We start from the raw sequence: 27,608 nt of genomic DNA on the forward strand, positions 1-27,608 counted from the left end.
ACATTGAAAATGGAGTATCCTTCCCATGGAGACTCGAGACAATATGGTCTCGAACTCCCTTAAGGATGATCTGTCTTGCCTTCGCCACACACTTCTTCCACTCATCCAACTCTTGTGCATAAGTTGAAGCTGGCTTTGGGATTTCTTGATCAATGAATTCCTTCAAGCCATTGTCTTCTAATACAACCTCCATTCTATCTTTCCATGCTATGTAATTCGAGCTACCTTCCAAGGAATACTCGAGTCTCAAGCCATAGAATGCCATTGGCCAACCTTGAAGTATGATATGAATTCGATTTTCACTTGAAACCCCGAACTTCAAACTTCAAATTCTCTTCTCAGTACACTATTCACAGCTTCGATACCATGTAGAAAATCTATGATAGGTTAACCCGATAATGCAATATAAATCAAAGTAGAATATTATAACCTACTTCTACTATCAATTTGCAGAAGCTTAAAGATCGAGTTGAACAATATAACCAGAAGAAGAAGAATCAATGGCACAATACACATGAAAATACTTTTGGGGAAAGTCTCAGATAAAAACCCGACACTATTGTATTATCATACATGGTGGAAATACATAGGAATTATACAAAGCCTTATCTCTCATAGCTAGCCAGTGCTCAGTGCAATCCTCACAGATGCTCACAGGCAATCTTGGCTTCTCTCCAGCCTTCCTATCTGCTCTCCAAGCTCCTATTTCCTTGCGTCGTCACTTGTGGATGATTAGCCTATTACCAAGTGGAAAACAAACCTTCAAAACTGCACAATCCTCAAGGATGAATCCTTGACTACATGCATGAGTTTTCTCCATGAGAAAACACATGCAAATGATAGTACATTGTCATTGAACATTAATCTCAATTGGGTCTTTCTCATAATAGACATGCATGATTTTCTGATGAGGGAATCTTTAGTTAACTGGAGTAGCACTAGTTGAGTGCATTAATGAATCAACTGACTGTTAACTCACTATTAGTTCCTCAAGTAGTTTGGAACTAATTTAACTGGACTTAACTCAGTAAACTAAGTTAACTAACTACAACTCAAATATAACTCAATCTTATCTCCTTAATTTAAGGGATAACTCTTGCATGACTTCAGAAAGACTTCTAACTTGAATTTCTCCAACTAATTAATTTAAAATAAATTAATTAATTAATTCCAAGTAGCTGTTAAGACTAAATTCGATTTTAATTCACAATTTAATTCAAGGACAAATTAAATTCGAATATTCTTGTTGTCATATTTCAACAGTTGCAAAGCCTTTAAACACATCAGTAATTGTTTTTAGAAAACTGTACAAGATTTTGTGTGAAGAACTTATAAAAGTCAAACCTAAACGATTTGTCTACAGAAAATCCATGTCTTCTCCGGGATTAATATTATTATGGAGTAAGCATTTGTCATCATCTGATTTACCAAAATCTAATTGTTGCTCAGAAGAAGAGTGGTTATATTCTATCAATCCTTGGACTAATTTTTCAATGTGTCCATGTGGTTTCTCGTCGATGTCATTCAACTTCTGATCCCTGGCTACCAGTGGAGAAGGAGTCCTCCACAAAGTTTGAAAGCCATTCTAGTTCTGCCAAATCATCACATTGTTAAACAATAATGGAGATTAACTTAATTTGCAACTCATCTTCTAAATGATGTGGGGATGGAAATAAACAGAAGGTAAATTGTTATTTGATTTTTCACCTTGGGGTTTCTCATGGAAAACTAAATAACAAAAATAGAAGTAGTCCTAGAAGAGGAAATAGCATGACTCACTGAAACAGAAATTTCTACCAGAGAATTGTGATCTTTAATATCTGTGCTCACAGCATTTGAAATGTTGGAACTTCTTCTATTATCCAGCAAGGAATCATTGTTGCAACTTAGCATGGTTCCTGCCATCTTGGCGGTGTCTGTTATTGTGGAGGAATCAGCTCCGTTGGCATCACTGCATTTCTCTCCAATTGGTGTTGCAATTTCTTCGTTTGAGAAATCCAACAGGTCATCGATTAGTAAAAAGTTTGATATTCCTCCTAAGATTCCATCTTCTCCCTCAGTCACTTTCCAGGATTTTCTTCCAAGAGTAGTTGGTAATGAGACATATATCTTAAAAAAATTAACATTCTAAATTCTCAAAACAGAGTACATACCAGATTAAACATTAATTTCAATTTTAGTAAGAATGTTGCAAAGAAAGAATTCTAAATCAAGAAAATCAAGAATTTTGCAAAGGCAACATTTGAAGCATTTGAAGCTTCCAAGATCCATCAGAAGTGATAGAATCCAAGGCCTCAACCGCTTGCCCTTTGTTGATCATCTGCTGAACCCATCCTACCAGATTGCCACCTTCTATATCTTTGAAATTTGGTCCAGTTGGTTCCTTTCCTGTGAGGAGCTCAAGCAAAATGACCCCAAAGCTATAGACATCACCTCTGGTTGTTGATCTCCAACTCTGACCATATTCTGGAGGAATATATCCAAATGTACCTGCTATATCTGTGCTCACATGAGTCTCACAGACACTTATAAGGCACGTCAATCCAAAGTCTGCAACTCTAGGCTCAAAGTCAGCATCCAGCAGTATGTTGCTACTTTTCATGTCTCTGTGGATTATGTGAGGGATGAAGCCATGATGAAGAAATGCAAGGCCCCTAGCTGAACCCATAGCAATCTTAAATCGTTTGGGCCAATCAAGGACCTCCAATGCATCAGCTCTGTTCCTTAGCCAATAATCAAGGCTTCCATTCACCATAAAATCATAAACCAACAATTTCTCATCACCGAAAGAGCAGTATCCCAGTAATGGCACCAAATTTCTGTGCTTGACTTTTCCTAAGGTCTCCATCTCTGCTAGAAATTCTATATGACCTTGAGTGCGAGCTTGTCCAAGCTTTTTGATGGCAACAGTTCTTCCATCAGGGAGTACAACTTTATAAATTGTGCCAAACCCACCATCTCCAATAATATTGGTCTTGCAAAAGTTATTTGTGATCTGCAGTATATCAGCCAGTGTCAGGCGAAGGAGAGGGCTTTCAAACATGGCTACATTTATGCTGAGGGGCTCTTTTGACTTGCTATTACTCATAAGAGAAAGGGTAGGTTCAATGGTTGGATTCAATTTTCTCTTCTCATCCACCTTAGGGAAAACCTCTTGTATCAACATTTTCCATTTTACCAAAGCAAATATAAGGCCCAGCACAAAAAGGGTGCTTCCTATTGTGATCCAAACAATCACCCCAGTGCTCAATAGATGACGTTGTTGTCTTGGACTAAGCTTGCATTTTTGGCCCATTAGATTTCCACATACAACCTTGTTTATAAGAAATGAAGAAGTAGTAAAATTACTACATCCACCACCCTCAGGAAGAGATCCTTCTAGTAGATTATCCAAGAGATTGAAGAAGTTGAGATCCATAAGATCCCACAATTCATCAGGGAATAATCCTAAGAGAAAATTATCAGAAATGTCCAAGTATATGAGTTTTGAAAGACTACCAAGCTCTGGAACTATGGTACCTATAAATTCATTGGTGTGAAGATCCAAGTAGGTTAGACAAGAGAGATTGGCAAGAGATCTTGGAATTCTCCACTAAATGAATTTAAACTCAGATTTAGTGTCTCGATCTGATGCCAGACTGTGCTCTTTGAAAGCAAGCTAGCAATGCCACAAGATAGCCTATTTTTGTTGTACACATAGCTTAAACTTATAGCTTAAAAACATTAACATTCTAAATTCTCAAAACAGATTACATACCAGATTGAACATTAATTTCAATTTTAGTTAGAATGTTGCAAAGAAAGAATTCTAAATCAAGAAAATTCATAGCTTAAAAACATTAACATTCTAAATTCTCAAAACATAGTACATACCAGATTGAACATTAATTTCAATTTTAGTTAGAATGTTGCAAAGAAAGAATTCTAAATCAAGTTCTTGGTTTTCCTTGCTTTAGGAAAAATCATTAACATTCTAAATTCTCAAAACATAGCACATACCAGATTGAACATTAATTTCAATTTTAGTTAGAATGTTGCAAAGAAAGAATTCTGTGTTGAACTTGATTTAATAGAAGCAGCTTAGGTGAACTTGACTGCCCAAAACCCTCAAGGGGCAACCCACTAAACACATGCATTTTTGTTTACCTAAGATGCCTTGAAAAGATTTGAATTCTTCCATTGAAATCACCCCGGATTTGCACCTGGCCCAAAATACTTATTTATACCTCCAAGGAATTAAACCTTGGTGGATGGCCTGACTCGCCACTATCTTTACCACTGAACCAGCATTCCATCCTCATCAACAAATAAGTTCCCATCTTAAATTCAATTTGTTGTGATAAAGATGGTGGTTTCTGCAGCTAATCTGTAATGTGATTCGGGTCCATTTTTCACACTTGGCTGTGATTCCCTCCTTTCCCTTTTTCCTAATATTTTCCAAACTTTTTTAAGCTGCTCTCTCAGACCAATTTATGTACTTTTTTAGGACTCTCCCATTTTTCTCGAAAAAGTTGGCACTCTACTTAGAGGGATGAAATTGTCATTCTTTTAGAGAGTACATGCTATGTCAACATTATTTAAAATAGCCTTCCACTTACTTACCCATGTAATTATGGAAAATGCATGTGTCTAAATCCTACATTTAGCGCCATCTTTGAATTTCTTAAGGAAATGAGATGAGTTCAATATTGAATAGCTATAAAAGATGAAATTTCATTTCCTTTTCTTTGTTCTAGCACATCTCTTTTGCCACAGGTAGTGGAATGTGACCATAATGATTGTCTGCTATAAATTTCACATATATTATGGCAGCACCAAGAATCTTTGAGGACAGAGTACTATTAGAGTTGTGATGTAAACATACATTGTAGAAAGGCCTTTCATTCAAGTCTAGTCTTGCTTAGCAAATGGTCACCCTAAAAAAACATGGCCAACATTTATTGGATTGCATCTGTTCATGTTGTTTTAGGAATCTTTCCTTTTAGGAACGCCATGTTCAAAGTGAATGAGGCAAGAAGTTGCATCTTAAAGGAAAGGCTTGCATCCCAAATAGCATGCATCCTTTTGTGCTATTTATTTTTTCCATTATTAAGTGATTGATATTTCAGACCTCAAAAAAAGCATAAAAGAGGTTTTATATTTATATATATGTTGGATAACTTGCTAAGATTGAAAGTTCAGTTTTGATGTCCTTGCATATTGTTTGACCAGATCAATTCAAAATGGGCAAGCGAAGCAAATGGAAATATATCATGGATCTTGAGGTGCAAGACCTCAAAGGCAAAATGACGTTCTCTAGTAAAGACTTGGTTTGGACGGAAATAAATAGAAAAAACAATAGTATTGATCGAGTTGTCGTAATCCCATTATGACAAGTTGCTGACTTTATCAAAGGAGAGGAAGCAAATCCTATTGCTCCCTATAAATTCATATGAAAAACAAAAAAAGAACCAAAACAAAGAGCTACCGCTGCATTGCAATATGAAATGTGAGTATTTAAAAAATGTATTGTTTAGATATTTTGAAACCACGTTTATCTTTCTTTGTATGTACTAACATTTTAAATTTTTGGTGTAGTTATCATTGTTCATTTTGCCAAGAGGACAAAAGATGAGATCCTCCAGCTAAACGAAGGACCTCATTTGTGCAAAAGAGGGGTTGCCAATGCCACTTTATTGTGAAAGCTATGCATGAAATTCTTGATAGAGCAATACTAACTTTCAATATGTATGAACATGAAGATGGGAAAGGTTGGGCTTGTCATGGTCAACGTGACACTTCAGGTGAGACCAAGACCTTGCATAGGCTAAAGCTTTCAAGGGACATTGTTTCATATGTAGAGAGTTGTTTCTTTTTGGAAGTGCCCGTTGATGTAGTGTATAGAACCCACATTAAGAGATATGTTGACATGGATATGGTAGCTCAAGATAGAGATTTCTTCTTATGCATGAAAGATATTGTAAATATTTATAATAGGTTGGCGAAGGGAAATTATCAACTTCACAAAAAGGATGAAATGAGTGTAAACCTTTGGTATCAAAAGCATCGGGAATATTTTTTCTTTTACCAAAATCCCAATGGTGTGGAGGTCCCTTTTATAATAGGGATTCAAACAAAGTGGATGTTGGAGACAATGGTCAAACTATCGCACAATAGATTAATAGCCATGGATTCAACATTTAATACAAATAAATATGAGGTAAGTCAGATGCCAATGATTGATTGAATATATTTATTTAAGTTGTATACATTCAGAATGATTAATAACTTGTATTTGACTTTATGTAATGTTGAATATGATAGTATCAGTTGTATACACTCGTGGCATTTGATGAACAACAAAGCGGGGTTCCAGTTGCATGGGTCGTGGCATCACGAAACACATTAGATGATATTGCAATATGGTTGGAGCAACTCATGCGCAAGTGTTTCCAAACCCGTCCTGATTGGAAAGTCAATGCTTTCATGGTTGATGATGCACTGGCTGAAATCAGTGCCTTGATGCTTTAATATTGTCATGATATAGCCAAACTTGCATTTTTTTCTAAAAATAGCACACTAAAATGCATTGAATATGGCAGGAGGATCACAGGTTGTGATGTGATCTTATGCGTTTGGCATGTATAGAGGGCTTGGTTAAAAAATGTCAATCATTTGGCCACTAGTTCCATAAAATCCAATGAGATGTTCACTGAGTTAGGTTTCATCATGAAACACACTCTCAATTATGAAGTGGAAGATGCAATCAATCAATTTTTTATCAAATTTGCAGATGAAGAGAAATTCTTAGACTATTTCCACAAAAATTGGGTCACTGGAGATAAGATTCGTAAATAATTTTTTTTTCATATTATATGCATTTTTTTCTTCTATAACGGTGATATAGTGAGACTGACATGGTTCTATTTACAATTAGGTATGTGGGTGAAAGGTTGTCGGGAGTTTCCTCATGCAAATCAGGAGACCAATAATGTTGTTGAGTAGTACCATTATTACCTAAAAACAATATTTCTATTTGATAGAAGGAAAAAATGTGCCCAGAGGATGGATTGGTTATTGCATATGCTACTAACAATAGTTGAACCTTGTTATCAGTTCAAGGAAATCTTAAAAGAAGAAGGATTTATAAACTACAAGAGATAAAAGCAACTAGAATCATCAGTGGAACGAGCAAGAAAAATTCTGGATACTGATTATTGTCCTCATGAGAGCATAACCTGTGCTTATTGGGTGAGAAGTCAAACAGATCGATGTATAAAATACCTTGTCACCTGGTATCGTACGGATTTTATAACGTGTGAATGTCCACGGTCTCCATGGAAACATTTGCAAGCATGCCACAAAGGTTAATTGGTTGTATTTCCACTCGGATAATTCAAATCCATTGCTTCATCAGCATGCAGAGGATAACATATGCAATGACCCACCTGAGATCAATATAGAGCCTCAAAACCATGATGTAGATGTTGATGCTACTCTTATGGCCACAAATATTGTTGATGCAGATGCTGAGGCACTTCATTTGGCAAGGGAGGAGTTGTTTAGCTATACACATCTAATTTTAGATAACCCTCCTACTACTTTGATGAAGACAAACTAGTTGACTGGTATGCTTAAAAAAATGTTGGATGAAGCCAATAATTTGCACGTTACTGATTTTGACTTCACACCTGGGTTGGGTTCTCTTTATCCATCTTTGAAGATGAATAAGAGTTTCCTTAGCTCCACAAAGAAAAGAAGAAGCAACAGAGAAAACAATGGTTTGGAAATTGATTTAAATGTTGATCCATCAGAATATGAACCATTTGAGTTTCGATACTTCAATAAGCAAGGACGTCATCGATCAAATAATGCCTGTCTATGGTTCTAAGTTAGTTTCATGTGTTGAATAGAGTCATGGTTTTAGATTTAAGTATTTAATCATCACCATTCTTTAACATGTGGTATGTTTATTTTTATAGCAATGCAACAATCCCCAACCATGGCAATAACCCAAGACCAAAGGGAGATGCAAGGCCATCCAACCTTCCCTGCCATGCCAGGTACATTTGACACTCTTTTATTGTGTGCGCACACATACCTTGATGCTCTAGCAAATTTCTTTGTGATACTGTTCGACATTTTGTTAGGTAACTATAGAACAAGTGGAGAAGCATCATCTTCTACGATGACTGATCATCCATGGAAGGGTTTCAACTCTAGTAGGAATCAATGAAGTATGCACAAAGAATATATAAGCTAGGTTTTCATGGCCTCGTCAGTGGGTTTCCCTTTTTCATATGATAAGTCTATTTATGTTTTCCTATTGTTATGTTGTTATGAAAATACCCTTTTCATAATCTGTTCATGGTCACTGAAAAATTAGGATTGCCAAATGTGATCATTGTCAGTGCTTATGTTTCTTCCCATGCATTGCTCACTGAAACAAAGTTCAGTCCTCAACGCCTTTCCCCCACTAAGGTGTTAACTGTATTTCCTATGCCAAAGTCATGGGCTTTACATGCCTTTTTATGCTTGTTCATGGTTGAGGAGAAGGACCATCATATGGGTTCATTGCCCATGCTTGTATTTTTTCCCTATCCATCATGCTGGCTATCAAATAGAATCTCTTTACTTATTTATGTTCATGCAACATGTTTGATCTTTATACTTAAACGTGTAGTTTCTATGTTCTCATATCTATGTTCATGGTTCGGTGTTTATTAGATTTATAGATCTTTATATTTTACATCTTTATAAATTTATGGTTAGATGGTCAAAGGCCAATGAGGTTTGAACCTTATCATTGCGTTTTTTGTTGTTGGATTTTTGATTCCTTGCCTCTAGTAAGAGATCTCGTTGGATTTTCATGACTTCATCAAGATGATTTTGCCTTCATGGAATAATATATGATAGCATAGTAGATTGTTATGTTATTTTGAACATGCCCTCTTCATGATTTGTTGATGTTCACTGAACGATGTTCTGTCCTTTTATGCTTGTGATAATATGTGAACTGTCCTATTGCCCAAATCAAGGTCAGTTGTTATCTTTAAGTTGTGCGTTTGGTGAAAGTGTTTATTTTGATATTGTATGCTCGTGTATATATGCATGTTGAATTTCCTGGTTACATATAGTTTATGGTTTGCTAGGATAATACAAGTGTTGATTAATTTTCAAAATTTTAACGTGGACACTCTTTTTTTAAGGTTTTTCTACAGTTCTGCTTCCAACCAGGATTGTCCATGCATTGAACCTCAATGTGGAAGACATAAATTCTCAGCCAAGCACACAATGTGGTCTTTTTCCAAGCACACAATTCTCATCCAAGCACACAATGTGGTCTTTTGCCAAGCACACAATTCTTAGCAAAGTACACAATGTTTATCTATACAAATATGTTTTGTTGTAAAACGCATCATGGAAGTGATGGTCATGGTTGAAGGCTTGTATTTTATCTAGTCCATGGTTTTCCAACTTCCAGTTGTACAGTAAGTGAAAAAGTTGTGATAGATTAATTTACCTTTTGTATAAGCATCATTACATGAAATGATGCTCTAGAAGCACCAGGGAAGTATTATTCAATAATGTGGCAGTTTCCACAGTCTTGAGGAAACAATTCTAGCATTTTGTAATAAATTGAATATAATGAAATCCATTGCAGTGAATTTCTTGCTAGCAATCTATTATATTTCCAAACTTTTGATGTTCAGCTCCACTCCATTTTGATATCTTCCTTTTTATGTCAGTAAAGCAGATCCGTTGCAATCATTGTACTTATCATTCCAATGGTAGCCCCTTTAAATTATTAATTAACCAATTTAAGCTAATAAGGAAGATCCTTCCAAGTGTCCACTCTATTCCATCTATGTTCCTCAGACATGCCAATGAAAACACTGATTCATTCTTTGAAATCTGCTCCCTTCACCATATTTCCGCTTTTGAACCAATCTGCTAAGGAAGTGATTTCTGGTAAATCTTTAACATAGAATGTGGCCCATAACCATATCCATACAATGTTTGGGTCCATAAACAGATTGCAGTTTGTGTGAAGGTGTAGCAACATTTAAAGAGGTAGATCAATTAATAGGCATCTTATGGTCGTTGTATGTATTCATGCTTGTTTTAAATTAATAGCGTTTTCCAGACTTAGAAAGAAACTTATATGGTAGCTTTTATAAAATTAGAAGTGCTTTTATCAGTTCTGTTTTAGGCATAGATCTATCTCAGTTGAAATCACAAGCTTGTTGGGTAATCTCTGTACAATCGAAGTGCCTTGGGGTTTTTCAGGGTGCTGAATTCATATATACAATAAAAAAAACTAGTTTAAATAACACAAATCAAGTTTTCACCTCACCAAATTCCGGCAACGGAAATTCTAAAAAATCGTACTAAAAACAACTTCGTCATTATGTACATCAGCAAACCACTTGTGATTTTGGAAAACCGTGAACCACCTCCAGCACTTCCTTTGGTGGTTTCTGGAAATGAAGAGGGGTACCAACAGGATAAATTGTAGTCGTTGATCTAGAGATGGATGGTTTGGCAATAGATGGACATCCATTAGCCAAAAATGATAGATTGATACATTGAGTCTACTAAGATGACAATTATGGTTATGGATGGAAGGCAGAGACAATTTTCAAGGGTGCAACAATTTCATAATATTATCTAATACATAAGGTAAAGGTGGCAATTCCTTGCAGGAAATCGATTTTCTCTATGAGAAATCAACCAAGGGTTTGTATTCCATCCTATTTCTTCCCAGATAATTGAGAGTTATTTGTTCTCTACATAACTAAATGGGGTTGTTTTGATATTTTTTGATGAGGACGATGATCCCAAACATGAAAGTTCAACCAATTGTATGTAATGAAATATAGGACAGTTCCAGTTGCTCATTACATGGGAGGTCTCTATACACTACATTTTTTATCTATACAAAATTCACATACATAATTAAAAATTGTTAAAGGACATCATGTCAATAGGTCAGATTTTTTCCAAGGACGCAGATTTACTCTAGGGTTTGATGTTAATTACTTAATATCTTGTCTAGGTATGGTGATTTCATTAAAGAAAATGACTTTGGGAAATCACAGTCCAATTATGGTCATGTTGATGATTGTTGATCATATGGTTTAAAAAAAAAAGATAGACTTGTATTCCAGATAAGGAGATATTCAGGAGTATAAATCTGCAAGACCAAGGTCTAATTCAAGGCAAGAGTGATGGTAGAAATTTCTCTACAGATTATGTCAACTCTGAAGGAAGGTGAAGATACAGTTGTGAAGCTTAGACTAGCACTAGATTCTATAACTAATTTTCATGCAAACTTTTCCTTAGCTAGAATGAAGCTTATACTAGGCACTTCAAAGTCAAGTTCAATGAAAGATATTGGAAAAAAAGCATTGAATTTTATCAAGAGCTTATCTTTCCATTTTGGACCTGAACTAGCATATGATGCTTATGATAGGAAAAATGAGTTCTCCATTAATAAAAATGAAAGATTTTACTAGGTGAGCTCAAAGCTTCATGTTTTGCTACTCTAATCTTAATTCAAACCTATTCGAATAGATAATTTCCACCCTCTGAGGTTGCAAATATGTTGAACGAGGCAATTGGAAGCTTGCAACCATGCTCAACTGCAAGTATTATTATCTACATAGAAATTACATATCAAAATATTTGAGAAAGGGAAAAAGGTTGGCCTTTTATTATCACAATGAGGAGCTGGAAATTTGGTTTGGATTTATACATAGCATGTATGTACACCCCCATAATTAGTGTGTGGTGAGTGTCACAAGTCAGTGAAGATAATCTCCAAGATAGAGTATATTCCCAGGAAAGTTGAATTGGTTTTAGTTGATGACACAAACAGGCTCAGGGTGGCAGAACTCCATCACTAGACATTGATGAAGCCAAAGAGTATGCATTTCTCATCATACCCTTTAAATGCTTTTATTTTAGGGGATGGCTTCTTTCTTTTCATTTTTTCAAACACCTGCAAAGTTTTCAAATCAAAAGGAAGAAGGTGAAGCTTGTACAATATGGTTCTCAGATTCACCTTGTTGTATCTTCTAATGTTGTACCTAGTTTTTTTTCTAAATATTGTAGCTAGTCTCAGTGACAGAAGCTTTAGACTAGCCTATGATGGCTTCAAAACATCATTAGATTAGCCTTTAAATTACCTAATGAGATCTTGGGTAACAATACCTCAATCTGTAGCATGGAAATCTTGGGCCATAAGAAATATCGTACATATCATAATGAACTTTGCAAATGCCAATGAAATCCTCGACTCCTTGACACCCAACATAGTTATTGACCATATTTTGATTGTGAATAATAGACATTTTCTACAGTCATCAGTAAACATATCTTTCCAGCACTGGACCCTAACATAAATATTTCGAGTTTAGGAGTTTCTATTTGTTCTGGAAGCATATCTAGATCTAGATATTACTTATGGTAGACAAATTGGTTACATCTTAGGACCCTGTGTAGTGCACTCTATGTAGCATGTCTAAAGTTGTGAAGGGTTGTATTGCAGTTTACATTCAAAATATTTCAAATAATTTACTTTAAATTTAACTCAACAACTTTCATTAAAAAGGCAAGGGAAATTCATGAATCTTATGATAAGCTTAGGAAAGGACATCCTGACACATTTATGTTGAATTTTTTTGTATGTTGGAAAGCCCTCACTTGACTAAGGATGCATGTCATATGTTGGCTTTGATCCCTTTGTGTTGCATGTTTTCAATGATTATGTTAACCTCTCATGGATAAATTTTGTGATTTGGTCATCCAAAGAAACAAGTTACTTACAATTAAGGATGCTTATTTTTTATTTCATCATGTTGGAAATTTTGATTCCCATTAAATTGTTGCGCTGATTAAACATGAAATGGTGTTTGGGAACAACTTAAGGCAATCATCCATTTAGGAAACAATTTGGTCTAGAAGGAACATCTTAAGGCAATCGTCCATTTAAGCAACAATTTGGTGTTGAATTCCTACGTACTAATCTGTCCATCAGAAGTTGACCATCCGCTTATTGAGGAAATGATAAAATTTTAACTGTAATTGCATTTGTTGTATCTTCATTGGATCACAATGTATTCTATAAAATGCATGGCCTTGTAGGACAACAGACTACTCTATAAAATGTATGGTGGTGTAGGACCACGAATTAATTTATACATGTCTGGCATCATTGTACCTAGCATCAAATCCTACAATCTTGTACAATTCTATTTTTTCTGCCATTAATTAAGAGACAAACCCATGTACCCAAGGATACCTTATCACTGCTACACTCAGATTGAAACATAAAATTCCATTGGAAATTTATACACAGGTCCTAAACAAGTTGAATTTGGAACATTTGCTTGCTTATAGAATAACTAGCTATTTTGAATTTAGATTACTGTGGATGGATACATTTATTGGTTACATATTTTGACATTAGAGGGGTCAAACTCCTTTAAATCACCTTTGGCTATAAAACTGACATTTGAAAGGTATCTATTCCCATCGAATTCACCCTGGACTTGCATCTGGTCTAATCCCCAATTGGCAGCATGTTTTTCCTTGGGATTGGACTCATAGCAGTTGATAAGTTCAAATTCTCATTTTAAGGTCTTAGTATAAGCATACTCAAGTCTCTATCAATTTAGGGTGTTGAAATAGACAATTTGTTCTAGCAACAGGTATGTGAGGCCCCAATTTTTGTGGTTTTTCTCTCTTAGTCAACAGTCTTTGTATGATTGTTGGTGGTATCAATTGTTTATCTATAGTGAATGTTTTAGTATATTACCATAAATTTTGAAGACAATTTCCTACATGAATCTTTTTTACTGACATTGATTAGAATAGGTCATAGCAAATCCTTGTATTTTTTATATAATGACGTGATTAGTTCCCATTTGTGTGGCTAAACTCAACTCAAACCTTCTCTTCACCAATGAAGCACAACATCCTCTTACTCATTAGCATCTTACTTGAGTTATAGTGGGAAGTCATTCTATGCATTAGGTATTGTCATGTTGCTGATAAGATTATGAAAAATTCAATTAAATAAATATTTGACTAGTGTTGGTGTGACTGTCAGGTGAGACTAGAGAGGGCATCTGAGATATTTTGTACTAATTTGTTTGCTCAATGATCTGAATCTCCAAAGCATCCTTCATGCCAAATATCATTTATCTCTTGAATCCTTCATGCCATATATCATTTATCTCTTATTTTCCTTCCAAGTCTAAGGCTCTTCTTGGTTGTGCTTCCCATCTTCCTTGTGCTCCTCCAGGTTGCGATTAACTACTCTACACTTTGTACAATTAAAATCCATGGGAGTTCTCACCGTCTGCTTTTATGATTGATAAGTTCACTATTGATGCAGAGAAGCATGAGTGGATTGGAAAAACTACCTGATGGAACATGATAAAAATAGAGAGCTACATTAAATATGCACCTTAAGGGGCTGCTTCCTTAAGGCCAACTTGGTTCTCCATGATGTATTCAGTTGGTTGCATATCCAGATATCTGTTGATGACCCTGTTATGTCTGATCTTGCAGCATAGTTCTGTGATACCTTGAAATGATAATGATGTTCAGAGGCTTCCTCCTTAACTTGAGGCAAACATGACTGCATGGGCAGTGCTATAAGTTGAATATGAGCTGTAATTTTGAAAACGAAATAGTACAGGAAGTCCATTCTTTCTGCGAGTTCCTCATACCTCCCCAGATGCCTATGCATGAATTCTACAAAATTACAAATTCTTTGTTTTTTAATTGAAACGCTGAAAGTTGAAGAGAAATCTTAGTTGCTTGCTGGTCCTGGACTCAGGTCTTCACTGTGAACTTATATTCCCAATCATTCTGTCATCTCAACCACCTCCTAGAGCAATTTGATAAATCACTTTCTTCCTTTGAAATATGGTGCTCACATTCTTTATTCCTTTCCTGACATCTGATAATTCACACATAACACAGACCAGGCTGGCTATGATTACTAGCCATGGATAGGTGTTCAGAGTCCAACACATAGAGAGCTAACAAAGACCAGAATACTTACCCATTCACCCCCGTGAAAATGTGCTCATGATCATGGCTGCAACGAAGTGCCAGGGAAACTATCAGACGTGCCAACCTGACATTCCACAGTGGAACAATCAAACCACACTCAAGGACCATCCTCATTTTGCTGCCCATGGTGATACCTGATGCATGCAGTGTGAAATAAAAGAGCATGCCAACCCAACATTCTATAGCAGAACAATAAAACCACATTCAAGGACCATCCTTATTTCGCTGCCCTTAATAACACTTGATGCATCCATTGTGAAATTAAAGACCACACACCTCTGCAAGGGCATTAAGTCCTGCTTGTTGTTTGCATGCCTCTGTTGACACTTTGGTTTATGATGTGTAGTCATGCATTAGGTGATCGCTCCTAATTTAACACTCCCCAATTGGCCTGGTTGTCTGCACTTGAATTATAGATGTGTAGGACCTAGAAAAATTCTATTTTTTCAAACTTCTTTGTCAGTACTTCAACTCTGGCTTTGTCTTACTAGGCAGACATCTTACAGAATGATGTACTATGATAGAGGATTCTCTTAGCACAGCTGCACTTTTTCTTCTCCTCAACTTTATCAACACAAGGCCTGGATAAACTGAAAGTGCTGCTTCATTATTTGAAACATAGTTCAGATGCCTAGTATGGGTAAGTTCTTGATTTCCTCTGGGATCTGGAATGATACCCCCATCTGCGTACCATGGATAGGTGTTTTGATTTTAATGGGTGTCTGTGGTAGTGGCTTTACTTATATTGTGTGCCTTGTAGTAGTGGCTTTAATTTTGTTGGGTACCTGAAATAGTGGTTTTGATATGGATGGGTGCCTGAAATAGTGGCGTTGATTTGGAGGGTGCCTGAAATAGTGGCATTGATTTGGATGGTGCCTAAAATAGTGGCTTTCATTTGGATGAGTGCCAATAACAATTGTGGCTTTATTTTTAATGGGTCTGTAATAATAGTGATTTTAATTTTAATGTGTGTAAGAAGTTATAATATTTTTCATTTTGTTGGATGCATTCAATAGAAGTGGTTTTATTTTTAGTGGGTGTCTGTAACAATAGTGGTTTCAATTGTAATGAGTGTTTGCAATAGTGGTTTAAGGTTTAATGTGTCTGTAACAATGTTCATAATATTAATATGTGTCTGTAATGGAAGTTTTAATTTAAATGGGAACAATGGTTTTAATATAAATGGGGACTCTCTAATAGTGTTTTTTATACAAATCGACATCTGAAATAGTGAGATTAATTTTAATGGATGGCTGGCATGGTGGTTTTAATTTTAGTGTGTTTGCAATGTTGTTTTAATTTCAATGTGAGCCTGCAATGGTGGTTTAAATTTCCATGTACGCCACCAATGGTGGTTTTAATTTCACTATCAGCTATCTTTGTTATTAATTATAAAGGCAATATTGTGTTATTAGACATGATAACAAGGGGAGGAATTACAACGCAGACCTTCACTGAAGAGGGGCATTGGAAGAACATCAAAATAAGTAGCCGTGGTGATTCTTGGACATACAGTGGTGGTTCTGAAACATACAAAATTTCTTTGTGACTTCAAATGACCAAGGAAGTGTAGTATCCGCTGACACAAGATATTGCATGCCCGGTCTTGTTCAGATTTTGAAGGAGTCGTTTTAACTCTTCTGCCATGTTATCCACAGAGCGCATAAAATCGATCAATCTGGCCAACCGATCAAAATCCAGAGGTAATTCATCAAATATTGTAGTAGAGTGAATATCAAAACCAAGATTACGGGCTTCATTCTCAAGAGGATCGTCTTGCTCAACACTGAGTATTAGCTTTAGTGATCTGCTGGTGCCTGTGGTGCGCGTTAGCGAAGGTGACCGTAACACCTTTGGAAGCAAGAAACTGCATCATGGGAGTTATGTGACCTTGCGCTGGTTATGGAAACAGAAGGGCATGCAAGGGTTCCAGATTGCTTACAACATTATCTCTCTCTATAACACTATCTCTGCCAAACTTTCTCAGTATAGAAAGGAAAAACAAATAGAGCCATCATCAGATCTTATGGTTTTCCCAAGAGCATATTTTGATGGGGTAGCACAAAATGACATGTGGATGTGGGGTCCTTATTGTTATGGATAAAGATCAGCAATTCCAAATCTTTTGGAATGGGGGGAAGGGAACCAATAACAAAGCAGAGGCAATGGCGCTAACAGGACTTCTTACTTTAAGCTTTTTTCTAAATATTCAGTCTCTACAGATTTTCAGTGATTCCAAAATAATAATTGATCATGTCACAGGGAAGAACCATATTTAAAAACATCATCTATTTGGTTGGTTGAACAGAATCATCTCTCTGGGGGAGGAAGGATGACTATATTATTCAGCATATCAACAGAGCACAAAATTTCCAAGCTGATATATTATCAAAGAAATGACTCCTTTTTCAGATGGGCTCCTAGAATATGGATATAAAAATTGAAGCTGAAACTTATTCCATTCAGGAATTCTCTCTCCCTGGCACATAGCCTCGCAGAATTCCCAGGTATGTTTTTCCAGGATACTGTTTTATAGTATATTTTGCAATTTCCCTCATTGGTGGTAGAAGTGACCCCTTTCGAGGTTCTGGAATTTTCTAGATTTGCTATTTCACCATCTGTTTTCATGTTTTATTTTCCCTTCTGGTTGATTGCTTCTTTGAAGCACATATCTTCTTGTCTCTTCCCCTTGTTATGGGGGATTTTTGGCCACACGTCATATCAGGACTTGTTTTCCTTCCTCTACAGTTTTGTACAGGGTTGGTTATATCTCTTTATCAGGCTATATCAAGATGTAATCTGCATTTTTATATCTTTTATCTAGTAAATACAATCAAGCTTTTTTTGCACTGAAAAAAAAGGTTCCAAATTGCTAATCAAATCCAAATCAAGGCGGGACAACAAATTTAAAATTCAAATGTCATGAAGAAAATGTGAATTCGGTAATTTTGACTTCACCACCTTTGCCTTGAGTGTTAAACAGTCTGGACAGTCACACCGGATTCCCATCGAATTGCCAGACACCCTGCATGGAGAGACAAAGATCGAGGTTTGAGGGAAAAAAATGCTGGTGGCCGGAGTAAGAAAATTTTCGGACAGGCGGAGATTCCGAGCAATTTCTCCGCCTGGTTAGAGTACTCCTTTGATTTTTGCTTTTTTGTAATGAACTATATTGATATTTTAATTATCAATTTATGAAAATGTACGATGTACGATGCAACTAACTCCTGCAACAATTCTGGTGCCCACTGCCCAACAATTACTACCTTTTCTACTCTAAAGTTTTGGTTTAAATATTGCATGACAAAATAAGCCCGCATGCCTCATAGTAATAAGCAAGACTTACGCATTCTCAGTGCCTGTCAATTCAGATATATTACCCTTCGCATTTCGGTCGTCTCGCAGCCAACAAAATTCCTCGTAAAATAATTTGATTTCTCATGAATTTTTTAAATGTATTATTTAAATGACTTCTCATGAATTTTCTAAATATATTATCTAAATGAATTTTCCAAATATATTATCTAAATGAATTTGATGGTCGAGCTCTGAAAAAATGTAATCGGACACTTTTAGAATAATTTTACAGGCTACCGGCTAAAATTGTAAAGAACCAATATTGTGCGCATTCGTGTTTGTCAACACATCTTAAGTTCTATAATTAAAGAACCAATATTACATGCATTAGCTAAGTTAAATAGCTAATATCAAAAGCATTTTCTATTTAATACGACAATCCATGTTAATGCCAAACAATTGTAAGGCCTGCAAATATCTGACAGTTATTACTCTTATTAATTATGCAAGTACACCTTACTGTTATTAATTATGCAAGTACACATCTTATTTGGGCAATATGGTCGATCTGCCAAAGACGTGTCTTGATAGTAATAAGTATTAACTATTAATTGAAATGAGTTAAACTAGCAATTGTCTCAAAAGGTACAAAGAGAGGCCGATAGGATTATTAAATTGAAATTGTTAAATTTTTTTAGAAGAGTTAATTGGTTTGTGGAAAACCTTGTTTTCTTGGACTGGATCATTGTGCAATTAATTTTCAGGAACACATTGAATGTCTTATTTCATTTTAGAGTAAGTTAATTACCCAAAATCAAGAGGTTAAGTTAATTACCCAAAATCAAGAAACCTCTATAGATGGCCAAGCATATATGAAGAATACATCTCATTCATATGCAATACCAAATCCATCTTTTCTTTTCTCTGAGTAAAATTTCAAAAGCATGAACACATGCCATTTCATATGCACAATAAGCCCAACTTCTGAAATTTCAATGCTTGGATGCATCCCATTCAAAAAATATATCAAAAAAAGAGAAGACAAAAACATAGAACATTTAACAACTCCTACTTTCAAATGCTCATGTTGCTTTGATGAAGAACTTTACTCACCTGCACATGCATGTTTCTCATGATATCATTTGCAGTAGTGCTTCTGCTTCAAATCTCTTTAACCTCCACATGCTTGTTTCTCATGATATCATTTGCACTACTGCTTCTGCTTCAAATATATCTTTAACAAGATAAAGTGTTATTTCCCTAGTTCAAGCATTTCACATTAGAAAATGTTTGTCCATTATTAATATTCACATTGAAGATGTTTGTTTATGATTATTAATACAAAAAATGCGGGTCCACACAAAGAACCTAAGACTATTACAACATTTCACATTAGAAGATGTTTGTCGATGCTTAATAGTACAGAGCATGCAGATCCATACCAAGAACCTAAGACTATTACATCCTTCATTGAAAAGGGTAGATCTTTTTAAAATCAACAAAATTTGGTAACAATTTCCCCAGGCAAGGCGGAAATGATCCAGATTTGTAATTAGCTTTTGTCTGTTTAACTTTTTGTTCTTTTAGTCTAATGCTTTGTGCTTCTTTGATAAGCATCGTGTTACTGATACAAAATTAGAAAGCAAATGATGTTTAGGTGCATTACAAAAATTAAAAGAGCCTTAGAATTTCACAAGGTTTCCTTTCTGTCAGAGCCTTTACCCTTCACCAAACAAATATTTATGGGAATTGGGGAGGGAGTAGCCTTCTAATGCCTTTAAAAAATTATCTTCAGCTGTCTCTTGATGATAGAAACTGTGGGTATTGCAACAAAGACGACTGATCTGCCACTATTGTTGAGCAATGACAGCTATAACTGGGGCATAAAGAATTCTGATGTCATCCAGCTCAGCCTTGTTATTACATTGTGGACACTACTAGAAACTGTGGGTATTGCAACAAAGACGACTGATCTGCCACTATTGTTGAGCAGTGACAGCTATAACTGGGGCATAAAGAATTCTGATGTCATCCAGCTCAGCTTTGCTATTGCATTGCGGACACTACACATTTACAGAAATAGAAAATTACAATTCCCAAGATTTGGTTGCAACAAAAACATAGAAACTTAATCTTTTTGAAAAAGTTCATAGCCTTACCAGCTCACTTAACATCAAGACCATGGAAATCAACAATTGCGAGGTTGAATAATCTTACCTTGCCAATGTTATTCACATGTCGCTGAAGCCACTTTCTAATACAAGACATGCCAAACATGTGTCCACAAGCAAGAGAGCTGCATTTTCAGTTTTCAATTGTCAGTCTTTGGACATTTGAAAGCTCTTATAAAATGAATAAAACATTTTGATGCAAGGAAAAAAGATAATTTATATGATTTCTGATAACAAGACATAAACATCAAACTAACAAAAGACTACTAGTCTTGACGGAAGCTGGTCGCTTCACTCTTGAAGAAACAACTGAGGAAAGAGAGAATACAGTTTTCTTCTCGTTTCAGTTCAGTGATAGTTGTCAAAGTAGATTGAACTTGAGCCGTTTCTTTCTCAGCTTCCATCTTGAAAAATATTTTTCTCTCTCTCTTTCTTCTCAAAGCTTCCTAACTTTTCTTGCAGAACTTAGACAGTTCCTCGCAAAGAACAAATAATGTTTTCTCTCTGTTTTATTGCTAAGTTCTTCTCCAGTTTCACCTGTTTCAAAGCCCTACCCCTTTCTACAAATGTTTTTGATATGTCAGCGTTTTTCTCTTCTGCCTTTTTCTTTTCTTCAGTTACTTTCTTTAAGGCATCTACCGCTTTTTGTAGACAGTCCTCCCTTTCTTGCAGCGTCTTTTCCAATTTTTCCTTCTCACAGGCCACGTTATGCAAATCAACGTTCCCCCGATTTAGTTACCTCGCATATTTCATATTGTCATCACTCAGCTTAATAAGTTCCCTCGTATAATTAATGTTGCTATAAGTCTGTATATGATCATTGAAACCCAAGAATACGCTTGACGAGAGTCCGTGATACATTTCAAAAATACCGAAGTTAGCAGCAGGTGGAACTGACTGCGAGAATGAGATGTTTGTTCTTGTAATGGGAAAATGTTGGGCAGTATTACTAATCCCAAGGCATTGAGTATTGAATTAATGCAACTGAGAATTAGAAGTTTCAGTTACAATGCTCGGAAACATATTCTAGTTGTTTAAAATTCCATGACTCTGTGGTGGAATAACCTTGCCCTCTTCGAATTGAGACCGTTGCCAACTGAGTTCCGTTTCCAGGCGAAACAAGAAAATTATTTATAAATTCAGGAATACGTGGCACCGATTCCAAACATTCCAAATAAGGCAAGAGATAGGTCTCTAGTTGCCCATGAGAAGCCTGCACATGATATTGGTAGGGAATGGGGCAAATGACATTTCCATCTTGATTTCTAACCCTGGCCACATTTGAAGTATCAATTAAAAGCGTATTTGCACTACCATGTCTCCCAGATCTTCCCACACTCTAGTCAAATTCTTATAACATCCATGAACTGCGTTGCCCTGTCGGTTGATTCTCGTTATGATACAGTCCTCAATGGAATAAGAAAGAATCCTACCAGAACTACTACCTCCTAAAATGTTCTGCAGCACAAAATCATGGACCTCTCTAGGTTTCCTGACCACAGAACCACCTTGAATGCAGAAAAACAAGCCCACAGAAATCTGCAAGCGTGAGGGTGCACAAACACAATATAGGGGTCCACAACCAAATTACCATGGGCAAAAGTACCCTTACTTTTGTGAACAAAATGTGCCAGGAGATACTCTATACTGATTACCAGCAACTTGTCATATTTCCTCACTCTTATTTCTTTCACCATCTTTCTCTGCTCCGACTCTGCCCGTCCAGAGAATCCCCTTGACAGGCCCTTTGGAATGCCTTGCATCTGCTAAAAATTCTTGGGGATGATGAAGCAGCCAGTGTTGACATGGGAAGGCAACATAAAATCGGATCATCCTTTGTGATTGCAAATTGGAATTATTTATCTGCTCTTTTGAAGGTGGACACTGCAGTAAAATTGGATCATCCTTTGTGATTGCAAATTGGAATTATTTATCTGCTCTTTTGAAGGTGGACACTGCAGTGAATAAGATACTTTTGTTTGGAAAAATAATCAAACAGCCATTTGGAAGATGGAACTTTGCAATGCCTGCACATCATTTGTACCAATTGAATATCTTTGTTTATGATCTGTAATTTTTTATGAATCATTGGAAACAAGAGTAACGGTTTGACACAAGCTATGCCAGAGGTATTATGATTAATACAAATATAAACTAAAATGGTTCAACATAAAAGTAGGGTATAGTTGTCGAGTAAGTTTATTCTAAAAACTATGTATACATATTCCTTTCACAGACAAGAATTCAACATCACATTGTGATGCATTTCCAATCTCCTAAAAAATTTTGGGGCCCAACTCTAGACTATACCTAACTACCCAATACTAAATAGTGGTTGGTTTTCTCTGAGAATGGTCAATTAACTTGCACGAGATGATTGGGAGCACGAAGAAGTATTTACAGATGATGATCATGCAAAGCAAAAGAAATTCTCTTTAATTTTGATCTGTCATGGCCGTAAGCTAGATACATTTGAAGAAACATCTTTGTTAAGCCATGGACAATTAGTATGTAGCTTTGCTTTTCAACTGAAAATACTTAGGCATCCATATGCACACAGTATAGATATCATAACCTACAGCTATCATTAGACAATCTAATTTTCAGACTAGGAACCAGTTATCTTTATAAAAAAAGAATGGGGTATTATCAAAAATAATATTCAACAAAATGCATTTTACCAGTTTACTGACCTGCAAATCATGTGACAGCATCCAGATGTTTTTTCAACAATTTGTCCACATTTTCCATTCAATTCATCTAATTCCATGGACATTGTCAATTAAAGCTTTTTTGTGATAGCAGGTGCTGGATTAAAGGCTTTTTGATCAGGTGTACTAGTTTATGTTGATGGGTTTATCAAGAATGCCATCCAAAATGTGACAAAGCTTTCCTCAGGTTCATATTAGGTTTTGCTTGGAAAAATATATAGATAAATACCTCAGGCTACCAAAACAGTGCCAGAACAAGAAAAATATAACTAATCACATAGTCTAGATATCATTATGTTATTAGAGAACGTATCAGGGGAGATGATTGTTGGACCTACCAAGACTCTCTTCATGGACGAGATCTCGACAGGACTTGACAGCTCGACCACGTATCAGATAGTTAAATGCCTACAGCAGTTTACCCATCTCATGGATGCAACAATTCTCATGTCTCTGTTGCAGCCAGCGCCAGAAACATTTGATTTCTTTGATGACATAATACTCTTATCAGAGGGGTAGATTGTCTACCATGGACCTAGGGAGAATGTGCTGGAATTTTTTGAAAGCTGTGGTTTCAAATGTCCTGAAAGAAAAGGCAGGCACCGCAGACTTCCTACAAGAGGTATTCAGGTTATAAAATTTCAAAATATTTATTTCTTTCATCAAATCGGTGCTTTCTAATTCTAATCGTACATTAGACTTACATTACCTTGCCAATATCCCATGGTTACAGGTTACATCTAAGAAGGATCAAGAGCAATACTGGGAAGCTAGATCAAAATCATGCTCAATGAACCTATAGAGAGGAACCTAGACTAAGAATCTCACACTGTTATCTAAGAGAACAAAAAGGAAATTTCTTCCATATTTCCCCTTTTGGCACATAAGGGAAGATTCATGGGAGAATTCATGCGTATTTTGTATATGCCTTTCCTACCTTTTGGATAAGTCTTTCATCATTTTGAACGAGATCCAACCCAATTATAAGGGCTGATCAAATTGCATTGGTGTCTATAACTAATTTCTTTCAGGTAATACTAATTGATAAGGTTTCATTAGCAAGTGCTGCTAATGAATGAATGTAGAACCCTTTCATATATTTAGTTCTTAATGAATGTAAATATCTCACTCATGGCATTCTCAATTGATTAAAAATATTAATGACCATTCATTGTAGCAGCAGAATTGACATTTCAAGGGAGGTTTTTTTCACCCTGAAGGCCTATTTGGACGTCAACAAAATATCAAGAGGCAAAGATTTAATAGTGGTAAACTTTGCAGAACAAAAAAATAATCCATCAAATGTAACCTTTTTAATTTAATTGTTGTTTTTCTTTCTGCAAGAAAAAACATCATTGCAGGCTTTTATTTTGAAGGGAAAAATATCAACCAAGTATTTGACAATGACAATCCAAATGTGTTACTGGAAGTGCTGACCACCTTATATTTTGGACACGAATACCGCGGGGGTTTAGAGATAAAACCAACTTACCTGTTTAATAAAACGAACACTCCACAAAGAATAAATGTTCCCGCCACAAGAAACCATGCACCAAGTACCAAACTGAGAAACAAAGCAGAAACAGATAATCAACAGGACAATGTTTAATGGTTTAATTTATCAAACCATATCTTCATGCATTTTTTATCCTCGTGGAAAAAACAAGTTTTTCTACATATAGAACTTACAAGTAAACCAGAGTCTTGAGTCCAAGAATAGAAAATACTGCCAACCAACAATCACAGGGATCAGATTAGTTCAAAAAATTAAGTAAAAAATAATAATAAGGAAAACAGATTTAAAGTTCAATAAGCGCAAATGCTCAGACATAAAATTGAAGTCCCAATCTTATGGTGCATTTGGGTATTAGAAACAGGTAGTAAATCATACAAAGTCCAAGAAATGCCAGAACCAGCATTGTTGCAGCCACCACAATTAAGGTAAATCGCCTGGCTCAGGAAAATCACAGCTTATTAGCTTAATGCAAGTAATAAAACAAAGACAAAACTGGATTAATTAATCCAGCAGCACAACTTCTCAGATGAGTAACTCTGACATGCAAGTTAAAGATGTTGTTCCAGAGATGCTTACACATTCTCCAGTACATCCCTTATTGTCCGAGAATTGTCTTTGGTTCTGGACTCCAGATCATTTGCTGCCCTATTCAACTTTCTATTCAAATCATCAATGTTTTGTTGGTCACTTACAGGAAGGAACACTTGGTCTACGCCCGTAGTTTTTGCAAGGTCAAGATACCCTGATAGACGGCCGGTAGTTTGATCCAAGAAGGCTCCCGCTCATGGAAGCACGGAAACCGCAGAACCGCAAAACAGGGACCGCAACAGAATGCGCCATTACTACCCTACTCTGGAGTGTCGGGCTTTGTGTGACGGTTACCTACATTCTCGCTCAGGTCCCCACTGTCAACCTGGTTTGCTTTTACTTAGGCGCCGCTTGGTAGATTTATGGCGGGCGAAAGGAAAGGGCGGCTGCTGGCAGAAAACTTAACTCAGCACGACAGCGATTCATTGCAAGTCGCAAACGTGAAGAAGTTCACCGCAACAAGAGGGCTCGGCATGAATGGGGCCAGCGGTGGGTCTCTCGACGGAACAGAACGGAACGGGATGCGACGGGAAAGGGTATGTTGTTTCCTTATCGTCCGCAGCTTAACGCCAATCGCATAACTCTCCGCAGCTTAACGCCAATCGCATAACTTTCCACGTGTCAGCACGGGAGACAAAGGGACGACGAAAGTCTGTTCCAAAGGAAGGCCTATCGGCCTAATTAAAAACAAAACTAAATGTCATAGAATTACCTACGAACCTGTGCCAATTTGTGCTCTCCAATCTACCCGTTGTTATTTTGTGTGAACCCGTGTTAATTCCATTGTCATTTTCTGCTCTGGACTTTGCAATCAAACCCGTGTTAATTTTGTTTCTGCTCTCTGCTGTCATTTTCTTTTCTGCACTTTACACAATCTAACCTGTGTTAAACAGATACATCGCTAGATTTAAGTACATGCCACAGATACATTGCTACATTTAAGACCAATTTGAGACCTCTGGCTCTAACACCACTGGTTGGAGTCACGATTGCCATTACACCAAAACGCGCATGTATTAGTAAACAGATACATCGCTAGATTTATGCACATGCCACGAAACACACAGGGAGCGTTGACTTTTTACACAGCCATTAAGCGGGAGCCAACCACTTCTGTAAGTGAATTTCATATCTTCTCTCCACTATCATTTTCGGCTCTGGAACAGCCACAGGTTGTTCAAGCGACTCTAACTGTTCAAGTAGTGCGCTAGAGGCTGTTCAAGCCTCGCAGGTTTGAAACAATTGTAGCGTTGGATCTGTTTCAAGTAATTCTCGATAACCAAAAATCACACTTTAAATTCCCTATCATTTGAGTTTTGTTCCATAAAAAGAAAAGACCGAGTTGATTTTAGTTTTAGTCCATTAGGGAAATTATGGAAAGTTTCTTGTATTTAATTTACAATTTAGCACATTTTAAACTGTTGTCATGTAACTAATGGTAAATTCCTGCAACCTCATCAAACTAGTCATCTCATGCATTGCTTAGGCCTCTAACATTTTCAATTCGAATTACTCACTACTCTACCCAATGACTATACCATGGCACACTTGATGATGTCCTCTCCTGATCCATATCTCAAAAATAAAATCTCCATAACCAAAAAAAACATTGACATATGAAAACAGTGGATCTCTGGAACAACGAATTGTGCATTTAGATGTGTTGCAAGTCTCTCTTAACAACACTGGCTCTTCCTAATACAAAAAACAATGAGACCTCTCAACAGTGGCTCAACTACTTCAATTAACGACTTTCTCTATTGATTGACTCTCTGCAAATAGTGTAACTTTCACACACATATTCCACATCCCGTGTAACGGCAGCGAGGTAAACGGGAGCTCCTCCTCCAACCCGCTCGGCATACTTTCCTGCCTTGAGAAACCTGGCAATACGCCCGACGGGGAACTGAAGACCAGCCTTCGAGCTCCGAGAAACAGATTTCTTACCATCAGTTGATTTCCCTCTTCCTGCCATTGCTCAAGCGCTGGAAAAAATAACACTACTCCGCTTCGCACAGACAAAAATACTTCCTTCAAAGAAATTTCGCGCCGCGATGGTGAATGGGGACTGCGTTTATGCGCTTATATCCAGACAAATTAAGTTCTAGGCATTTGTCTCAAGGTTGCTGCATGCAGCAAGTGTGGGGTCGTTTGCATGCAGTGAGAGTGGAGTCATTTCGAATAAACAAACGTTCAAGTTGTTATTTTCGGAGTTGTCTATAATGCGATTTTTTGGAGATTCCGGTGACGGAATCT

General features: G+C 36.5%; 1 long non-coding RNA gene and 1 pseudogene across 1 annotated transcript; both read right to left on the bottom strand.

The window, feature by feature from the left end:
- Positions 1-2,218: 2,218 nt before the first annotated feature.
- Positions 2,219-15,195, bottom strand: LOC149172250 (leucine-rich repeat receptor protein kinase EMS1 pseudogene; annotated as a pseudogene).
- Positions 15,196-20,300: 5,105 nt separating this feature from the next.
- Positions 20,301-25,840, bottom strand: LOC149172251 (uncharacterized). Its single transcript, XR_016259624.1, has 4 exons — positions 25,341-25,840; positions 24,938-25,198; positions 24,741-24,812; positions 20,301-20,662 (listed from the first exon to the last, which is right to left on the bottom strand). It is a non-coding gene; the product is annotated as an uncharacterized LOC149172251 (long non-coding RNA).
- Positions 25,841-27,608: the final 1,768 nt, after the last annotated feature.

The sequence above is a fragment of the Pinus tabuliformis genome, chromosome 4_2, assembly GCF_031772625.1.
Source record: "Pinus tabuliformis cultivar Carrire ecotype Pingquan chromosome 4_2, CPIR1, whole genome shotgun sequence".
Taxonomy (NCBI): Eukaryota; Viridiplantae; Streptophyta; class Pinopsida; order Pinales; family Pinaceae; genus Pinus; species Pinus tabuliformis.